This window comes from Sphaeramia orbicularis, chromosome 13, assembly GCF_902148855.1.
Source record: "Sphaeramia orbicularis chromosome 13, fSphaOr1.1, whole genome shotgun sequence".
NCBI lineage: Eukaryota > Metazoa > Chordata > Actinopteri > Kurtiformes > Apogonidae > Sphaeramia > Sphaeramia orbicularis.
Window position 1 is genome coordinate 34,160,804 of NC_043969.1, and position 11,063 is coordinate 34,171,866.

The window sequence follows — 11,063 nt, forward strand, 5'->3', positions numbered from 1 at the left end:
TTAGGTACATCCTGGGGGGAAATATGTCGACATTTTTCTTTTATTATTGGGTATAAAAAAGCTGGCAAAGTGCTGGATACCAAAATGAACTCAGTTTCATACAAGCACCCATCTACTGATCTAAACTGTTTAATACCTGTAAATCCAATAATCCTATCAATACATGTAAATAATTGGTGTAAAATGCAGTTTGTCATCTTTTCATGGTCATCAGATACGACCCATTTGGACGTTCAGAGGCTCCGTAGTCAACGTGGAAACACCGTCATCTTCTACAACATTGATTTTACCAGTAAAATCCACGGAGTTGGATCAATGACAGTGGATGGAGACACTTGTTTATGTTCAGTTAATGATATATTTTACTGAACATGTCACATTTTCTTAATTTTTTTGTGTTTCTGATGTAATAATTCTCAACTTTAATCTGACCTTTAATGAACATATACATAATCAATAAATTAAATATAGGAAAATACATGATTGTCACTGAAAAAACGCAAAGCAAAGAGGATAATATTACAATAAATGGTTATAAATCCCTTAAGAAAGGTTAAATACAGAGAAAAAATTATGTGGGAACTGCCACAAAAGTAGCGCTGGGTCTTTATGGGTTAATAACAGCGTAAAATATGATTAATTTGTCCAATGAATCATGTTAAACTTTGCATTTTAACTGCGTCTGTGTTCTTTATCACCTTAATGAAACTGAAACATCAGTTATATGTAAGATGCAGCTGGACATTTTACAAATAACATTCAATAAAACACACAAGGCCGGGCACAGAAAACAATTGGATTTTGCGTTGCCCATCCTGTAAACTGTCAGCATCTGTATCTTTATTGTGTTGTGCCACTGTTCATAGAAATCACACCCACAGAGAACCTAAGAACAAGCTATTAATCATTGTTTGTACACTTGCACTCACCTTAACACTCTCCCTCTGTTACAGGGAAAGTAGGAGGCCTTGCAATTTTATGTTAACAAATAATAATTAGAAAACCAACCCAGGGGAGGTTATTTACTCGACATTTATTTTTTGATACCAGAAAGTCTTAATACTTATACCCTACAGCTTTAATTATAACACATTTAAAGCTATGCGAGCTCAGAAAGGCTCAGTGGTCGCAAAGACACTTAACGAGAAGCATAGGGTATTGTGTATATAATGTGTAGCTTCTGAGACAGAAATAGTGTGGTGGGAAGTGTCCAAGGTCACAGTTATCCCACAAGTCCATGAGCTTCAGCTACACCCAGAAGTTAACCCATAAAGACCTAGTACCGCTTTTGTGTTAGTTCCCAAATGAAGTTTTCTCTGTTTTTAACTTTTCTTTGGTTATTTATCATCATTTACTCTAATACTATGCTCTGTGTTTTGCATTTTTATGTGAAAATCAGGTATTTTCCTATATTTAATGTACTTAGTTTGTGTGGTTTTTATTTTGAGCACATAGGTTCAGATAGATAGATAGATAGATAGATAGATAGATAGATAGATAGATAGATAGATAGATAGATAGATTTACTTTATTAATCCCCAAAGGGAAATTCAAAATACGGTCACCGCTCCACAGAAACAGTCATACCACATCAATAATAATAAATAAATAAATGCAGAGTGTAAATAGTTAAAAAAAAAAAAAAGTAAACAAAGAACCATACAACATGGTCAAACAAAATTTTTCAGTGCTCGAAAAGGAGTGGGAATAAGTATAACTTATAGACTCCCACCCCTTTTTACAAACTGATAATTAAATTAATTCTGCTTCCTTTGCTTTAACACACTTTTTTCTATATATTTTTACAATAACACAAAACATCCATACAAACCATTCACATACATTTTTAAAGTCAACTGACACACAGTTTTGCATAACCAACCTTTTTTAATATAAACTATGATATTTATATGTATTGATTGCACCATAAAAAATAGTGTCAGTTTAACTCTTAGAGAGCTGAATTTAACTCTGCTTCAGATAACATTTGGTCCCACTTAAAATTAGAGTAAAATGTACTCTATGGCCAGTGTCAAATTTTCAGAGTTAATTCTACTCAATTGTCAAAATTAATAATAAAATGTATAAAAATATTTAACACTGGGATGTTTTCACACTGTTAGAATAATAAGATTAAACTTTATAGAGTTATTTTTTCCTCTAAATTTGGTTGTTAATATTGATTAATTTAATTTTGAAACAATGTAGAAAAGCAGTTGGGGGTTATGAGATGACTTTCAAATTTTCTTGAAGTGGTTCTTTGAGTTGTAATGAATATATAATTATTACACTCACAAGTTGAAATCTTTGCTCTACAGGGTTTCAATCATTCAAGGACATGCTTTAACTTTGCAAGAGCAATGACCTTCCTACTTGGGATGCAGAAATGGTATCACAGTTACAATCACGTAAGGTATTTTTCTGCCTACAGGTTTGACTAATGGTGTCACATTAATAAAAAAAAAAAAAAAACAACAAAAAGGCCAATAAACGTAAAACAGACACATTAACCTAAATGAACATTAACACAAAACCCTCCTTGAAACCCTGCACATGAAATACAACACAATGAATAAAATGTCCAGTACCCACAATGCAATGTGGCAGACTGGCGCTAATCATCACCCTGTAGAGTTAAATTTTACACTGCATCTGTGCAGAACTTTACACTGACTTTTAACTCTACTGTTAGAGCTCATTTACTTTCCATAGAGGTATAAATACTCTATCGAGGTTAAAATAGCTTGACTCTGAAATATTGACACTGCATTTTTTTTTTTTTTTTTATTGTGTATGTAGATGTTCATCAACGCTCAGATTAAAGTTGAGCTTTATGACATCCAAAACAGAGAAAAAAGATTGTTTTTTCTGCAAAATATTGTTAACTGAACATAAAGTAAGTGTCCTCTACCACTTTTATTTATCAAACTCTGTGGGTTTTACTGGTGAATCAATGTTATAGAAGATTAACCTTTCTTAAGTGATCTTAAGTCATCTATTATATTATTATCCTCTGTATTTAGCTTTTTTTTTTCAATGAAATTCAGGTATTTTCCTGTATTTAATTTACTGATCGTGAAGATGTTCATTAAAGCTCAGATTAAAGTCAATTATCATAATATCAGAAACAGAGAAAAATGAAGAAAACGTGACTTCTTCTGCTAAATCTATCATTAATTCAACATACACCACATATACTATTTTGCATTTTTTACTGTAAATCATGTACTTTCCAATATCTAATTTCCTATATTTGATTTAGATGCTCATGACAATGCTGATTAAATTCAAAGGTTGTTATAGCAAAACAAAGAAAACTGAAGAAATAGTAACTTTTTTCACAAAGATATTAATAACTGAACATAAACCCATTGTCTCCATCCACTGTCATTGATCCAACTCCATGGGTTTTACTGGTGAATCAATGTTGTAGAAGATGACGGTGTTTCCGTTGTAACTACGGAGCCTCTGAATGTCCAAATGGGTCATATCTAATGACCATGAAAAGATGACCAACTGTATTTTACACTAATTATTTACATGTATTGATATGATTAGTGGATCAACAGGTATGAAACAGTTTAGATCAGTAGATGGGTGCTTGTATGAAACTAGGTTCATTTTGGTATCTGGCACTTTTCCAGCTTTTTTAGATCTAATAATAAAAGAGAAAATTAGGCATATTTCCCCCAAGGATGTACCTAATGATGACCTCAGATAAATGCAAAAAAAAATGTATACTTTTGCTCTGAGCCATCCCAAAATTAATGAATTTTTAATAAAATATTGGGGCCAAAAATAGGACCAAAATAGGGACATGAAAAACTACCCAGGTGTATCTTGAAAACATGACTTGAAATGGTCTTCTATACCACTATAAATAAAGACACTGTGTTAAATTTGTCGATCCTAGTGGTTTTTCTAAGCCAGACATGTGGGTTTTTCATGAATCAGCAGTCTCATTCCAGGTTTCATGTGTAACCCATCGTGTCCACTCATGTTACACACAGAACCTGCCCATTTAAACGCATATAAATCTTGAGTGATTTTGCAACAGCGGTCATTTTTGTGAAACACTTTGCCTTGCATAATTAGTCCTATTCCCAAAATGTACCTATGAGAGAATAATAAGATATTGTTATATCTGTAGACATGTTATTTTCATGTCTTTTTTACTGTGTTACACACGGATTTTTCTATAAAAATAATATAAAATTGTGTTTTATCTGAAAAATCCAACTTCCAAAAAAACCCAAAACCATCCAAATGGGTCATATCTGCTGACCATGAAAAGATGAAAAACTGCATTTTACACCAATTATTTACATGTACTCATAGGATTAGTCTATCAGTAGTTATTAAACATTTTCTATCAGTGAATGATTTCGGTCGCCGGTGGAGCTTGAAATCTGCTAATTACAGTGACAGTTCAATATTTTTAGACATGAGCAAGTCTCTAAAACTGCAGAGCCGAGGCTTTCGTAAAACCAAATATGTCTGTGCTTCAGTGGCAGCGGGCTGCAGATGCACAGCAAGTCACGAACCAGAAAATTTGACTGTGTCTCTGCAAAACCAAGTAACCGTCACTGTCCACAAAAATGCTCTTTCATTTACTGTCACTGGAGGAAAATCCAGGGTGACAACGTCTGGGGTTTTCTTGTTTCGAACTCAGCCAGAGACTCATTGATAGTCACAAATCTGGACTGATGTGTCAGAGTGCATCTGAATGAAAGCTGCCTTTGTGTGCTGTTGGAAATGATGTTCCCATAAACCACCAACATAAAACGCTTCTTAAAACAAAGGGGAAATAAAAACATGAAACAGCATGAATACAAATAAGAGCGCTGTGTTTCCGATTCATTTTCAGTCGTGCGAAAGAAAAATCACGCCACAGTTTGAAACTCATAACTTCGAGTCCCCCTTTTATTCAGGATCATTACATTTTCATTTTCATTACCCTTCATTTACAACACCCATTTTCTTTGAATAATGTATCTCTTCACTGATCAAATCTGGGATGAGAAGAAATTTACACTCTCTGATTCTTCCTATTACAACTGTAGCAGAAAAAAAGTAATGACTTTTAATCTAAATTTTCTTCCTGCTGTGTTTTTTGAAAGAATGTTTTTTCAGATATATTTGAATATATTTGAGGGTTCATTATATCAGATGAGAACACTGACGCTCTCACATTATTCAGAGGACAATACGATGCATTTATGCAACCAGGAGCTAAAAGACTCACTGTTCTGCATTTGGACAAAAACACCAGGACGTATCACAGCTCCAGCCTGTAGGACGTGTGGATTTGAGATAGTATCATGATTAAAATGCTCCCATCAGTATCACATGAAATATCAAACTGGTATTTCTTTTCAGTTTAACCCATAAAGACCAAAACATCATGATCTAAACCAGGGGCGTCAAACTCATTTTAGTTCAGGGGCCACATTCAGCTAAATTTGATCTGAAGTGTGCCTGACCAGTAAAACAATAATATATAAATAACGTCAACACCAAACTTTTCTCTATGTTTAAGAGCGAAAAAAGTAAATTTACATTAGGAAAAGGTTTACGTCTACAAACTATCCTTTCAAACAATGTGAATAACATGAACAAACTGAAAAAATAAGTGTGAAATTAACAATATTATGCTTCAGTTTACCATTTACACATGTACATTGTAACTTACAGATCACAGTGGATCTACAAACACACAAAACATTTAATAACAGGCAGAATATTGTTAAAATTGTACTTACTTCTCTTACGATATTTCAGGTTGTTCATATTTGTTCAGGTTACTCACATTTTTTGTGAAATTATTCTTTGTTTTTGTGTAAATACATGAAAATATTTACATTTACAAAGAGAAAAATTTGGAGTTGTCGTTATTTATATGTTATTATGATAGTATTTTACCGATTTGACCCACTTGAGACTGAATTGTTCTGAATGTGGAACCTGAACTTAAAGGATTGTTAATATCTTCGGTGTAATTTTTGCATTTCTCAAATTCATCCCAAGGGCCAAACTGGACCCTTTGGCGGGCCAGATTTGACCCCCGAGCCGCATGTTTGACACCTGTGATCTAAACTGTTTAATGCCTGTTGATCCATTCATTCTATCAATACATGTAAATAATTGGTGTAAAATACAGTTTGTCATCTTTTCATGGTCATCAGATGTGACCCATTTGGATGTTCAGAGGCGCCATAGTTACCATGGAAACACTGTCATCTTCTACAACATTGATTCACCAGTAAAACCCATGGAGTTGGATCAATGACAGTGGATGGACACATTGGGTTTATGTTCAGGTAATGATATCGTTGCTGAAAAATTTACCATTTCAACAGTTTTCTTTGTTTTGATATAACAACCTTTGAATGTAATCAGCATTTTTATGAACATCTAAATTAAATATAGGAAATTAGATATAGGAAATCACATGATTTACAGTGAAAAATGCAAAATAGTATATGTGGTATATGTTATATTAATGATAGATTTAGCAGAAAAAGTCACATTTTCTTCATTTTTCTCTGTTTCTGATATTATGACAATTGACTTTAATCTGAGCTTTAATAAACGTCTTCATGGTCAGTAAATGAAATATAGAAAAATACCTGATTTTCTTTGAAAAAATGCTAAATACAGAGGATAATATTATAAATCACTTAAGAAAGGTTAAACACAGAAAAAAATGTATTTGAGAACTGACACAAAAGTAGCCCTGGGTCTTTATGGGTTAAAGTCGTATTTTTCTCCCTTTGTGAGAACTGAAGGAGCCAGAACGATCAATTATGGTGAAAAATTTAAAGATATTCTCATAAATGTATAAAGTTATCAATAAACACCTACATAACCAGGCTTCTCAGATGCTCAGTGACCTCGTGGATCAATAGTGTTCAGTGAGTGCTTTTATGTAAATCCTCATTTGGACAAACTTCTTTCTGAGTTTGTTGAATCAATATGTGGACATTTTTACCAGAACACAAACTGGATCCTGAGTGGAAATGTTTTAACTGAATTTGAAACAGTCAAGTTGACTCGAATCACTCATTCTTTCCTGTTTAATTGCATTTTATTGTAATTTAGTTTGTATGATGTGCTGTGATTGTGGATGTATTTTGTGCAATCTTTATGTTATTGTACTTTAAAGGTATAGATAAGCAAATTATCTTATCTTATCTTATTTAAATTAAGACTGAAGGATTTTGGGTCAACATATCATCAGATAATCTATAACGTAAAAGAGGGGGGAAAATAAACAGTACTATACCATCACTTGTCGGTGGATATTCCTACAATTTCTTGCACTGAAGGAACATCTATAACAACAAAAAAATGAATAGTTTTAGATTAGCATATCGTTATTTGATTTTGATTCCAAACCGCTTTTTTAGTTTTTGGTTCCAAAATGAAAAACAAATTCACGGTATTTTTATTTTTTTTCAACTAAAAAAAAAAATCACAGATTTAACCATGATAACCTGATTTTTTTTATAGAGTACATGACACTGCTGTGAAAGTCAACACAAAAGATGAGGATGAAATAAAACTGTTTATTACAATAAAGTATAATCACATTTTCATCATTATTGTTCTGTAGCCCATCCCCTGTCAGTAACAAACACCTGAATTCATTGTGTTCCAATACTTTTTTTTTTATATACAGTGTAAGCCCATGTGTATTGACATGCCCTGCAAACCCACGCAGGTGTTTTAATTACAGTGGATAATTATAGGCAGAGAAAACTATGAAATATTACAGAATGTCACACAGTCCCCAGAAGTAGTCTAAGCAGCCAGAATAACTGAGAACACACCTGTGAGGGTGTGTGCACCAGGGCTTTAATAATGAATACAGATACCTAAATAATGCAATAGACTCATGATGACTAACCTTTCCCTTCATAAACACTGAGATTGGTTTCAAAAAGGTGAGGAACAGCAAAAAAGTTGGATTAAAGTTGGTTAAAACTGTTCTCCACTCTACTACATCTAGTTAGAAAATGATGTTTTCCTCTTTTGTGGTCGTCTTTGTGGTATTCTAGTGGAAAATTCAAGGAAAGGCACATTTATACAGAGACAACCTTTCACACACTTACTTTACATAAATAACAGGATGTATTTAACTCTAAAACTCCTTGAATTACTTTTGCGTCGACCTCCAAATTCTTTTTTCCTCTACATTTAGCTTTTTCATTTAACCTTTAATTCACTGATTCTGTAGATGTTCATAAAAACGCAGCGTAAACTCAGAGCTTATTATATGAAAATAGAGAAAAATCAAGCAAAGGCAACTTTTTCAGTAAAATATAGAATTAACTGAAGTACAAATGAGTATCTACAGTCATTGTCATATGCCAAGGTACATCTGTTTTAATGTTACATCAATGATGCAGGAGACGACAGTGTTTCCATGTTCACTTAACTCTTTAAAACCTGATGTGCCATCGCTGACACATTCTATGCATATGGAGTTTGGATGGCTGGGACTCTTTCACTGTTTGTGCAATTGGAAAAATTCCAACGATTTCTGAAACCTGTGATGTTGCGCTTTATAGGTTTTATTGGGTCATCACCTGAATTTCACACATGCCTGTACCAGAAGCTGGAGAAGAAGCCATTTTAGCTGTATTATAACATGCAGTACTTTGTAAATGATTGCGAGATTTTGAAAGATCTGGAAAAATGGGCAAAACGGACTCACTCACAGCATATTTTCTAACGTTTTAGTCCAGGGGTGTCAAACTCATTTTAGTTCAGGTGCCACATTCAGCTAAATTTGATCTGAAGTGGGCCGAACCAGTGAAATAATAACATAATAATATATAAATAATGTCAACTCCTAAATTTTCTCTATGTTTTAGAGCGAAAAAAGTTAATTTACATTATGAGCAGGTTTACATCTACAAGCTATCCTTTCAAAAGATGTGAATAACATGAACAAACTGAAAAAAATAAGTGTAGCTTTAACAATATTATGTCTCAGTTTATCATTTACACATGTACATTATAACTTACAGATCACAGTGGGTCTACAAACACTTAAAACATTTAATAACAGGCAGAATATTGTTAAAATTGTGCTTGCTTCTCTTAAGACTTTCAGGTTATTCGCATTTTTTGCAAAATTATACTTTGTTTTAGTGTAAATACACGAACATATTCGCATTTACAAAGACAAACATTTGGAGTTGTCATTTTTTATATGTTATTATGATAGTATTTGACTGGTCCTGCCCACTTCAGATTGAACTGGTCTGAAAGTGGAACCTGAACTAAAAGGATTGTTAATATCTTAGTGTAATTTTTGCATTTCACAAATTCATCCCGAGGGTCGGACTGGACCCTTTGGTGGGCCAGATTTGGCCCCTGGGCCGCATGTTTGACACCTGTGTTTGAGTCAGTCAAAACAAGAAAAAAAGTCCAGGTGGCCCAATTTAGACTTAGGGTTTAAAGGGTTAATGTCCAAATGGATCACATCTGATGATGACGAAAAGCTGAGAATCTGAATTTTACCTGAATTATTTCAATGTATTGATAGGATTAGTAGCTCAACAGTCATTTAATGTATTAGATCATATGCTTTTGGTCCCTGGCAACTGTTCAAGATTTTGAAATTAGAATGATCAAAAATACAAATGGAAGAAACTACAGGGGAAAAAAATGAAATAACTGTATAAAACCCATATTAAGATGATTAAAATAATATACAGTCCTCCAGACTAACAGTGCATAACAATAAGAATTTACAAGGATTTATGGTGACCTTAGAAAAAACTGTGTCAATATTAGAGGTCATAAACTGGCACACAGAGTGTATATAAATATAAAAAGAAGAGACTACGGGTCACACAAAACAATAACATAAAAGAATAAAATAACTGTTTAAAATCTATATTGAAATGATTAAATATAGTCCTAAAGACCTATAAAAACTTGTTACAGTGACATAAGAAAAGAATGAATTCTTGGGCACATGGAAAGATAAATGTTTTCAACCTGAATAAAACAAGAAAAAGTAAGAATCGAATTGAATATTTGTCACATGACATTGACAAAGACAATGACAGTGAAATGGGAATAATGACAGGCCTTGATTGTGCAAAAAACAGGTGTAAATAAAATAATAAAAAAAAAAGATTTCTATCTGAAATATAAATAATAGTAAGAATATCAATAGAAAGAAAAGAATCCAATATACAATATACAATGTACAAGAAAACAATATACATCGCCAAGTCAAAATTAAAACTTTTACTGTATTTGAATATGCGTCTTAGCGTATTATATATATTATAAATATATTATATAAATAAATAAATAAACAAATAAATAAAACTTGCATTTTCTTGAGCCCCTTTTTTTCTTTCTGTTCCTTTTTTGTTTGTTTGTGAAGCGTCTTTGAGTGTCCAAAAAAAATGCTATATAAGTGTGATGTAGTATTATTGTTGTTATTATTATTATCATTAGTAGTATTATTATTAGTATTATTATTAATAATAATAAATATAAGATAGAAGGTGACATAAAACAATAATAGAAAAGAGTAAAATAATTATATAAAATGTATATTAAAATGATTAAATATACATAGTCTTAAAGACTCGACTTACATACCAATAAAAATGCTGTAAGTCTTACAGTGCCACAAGAAAACAATATACATTACCCAGTCAAAGCTAAAACTTTTACTGTATTTGAATGTGTGTCTTAGTGTATTATATATATTATTAATAAAACCTGAACATCAAAAGAAACTTATCACATATTCTGTGTGATGCCATTTCACACCATTTTATTAAATATGAAAACAAATTATTTCTTGTTCTTAAAAAAAAAAACATTTAATGAACAAACAAAATACAACAAACAACAAAATAGTAGATGAGTATCCAGAGGATCATGTAAAATATGACAAACGGTAGTTCAACAAAGTTCACATTTAGCAACAAGCAACATCATTAATCCACAGCAAGTCAAAGATTGACCAAATGGTCCAGATCAGTGTCCTCAGTACTGGGTGTGTCCTCCCTGAGCCCTAACACAGG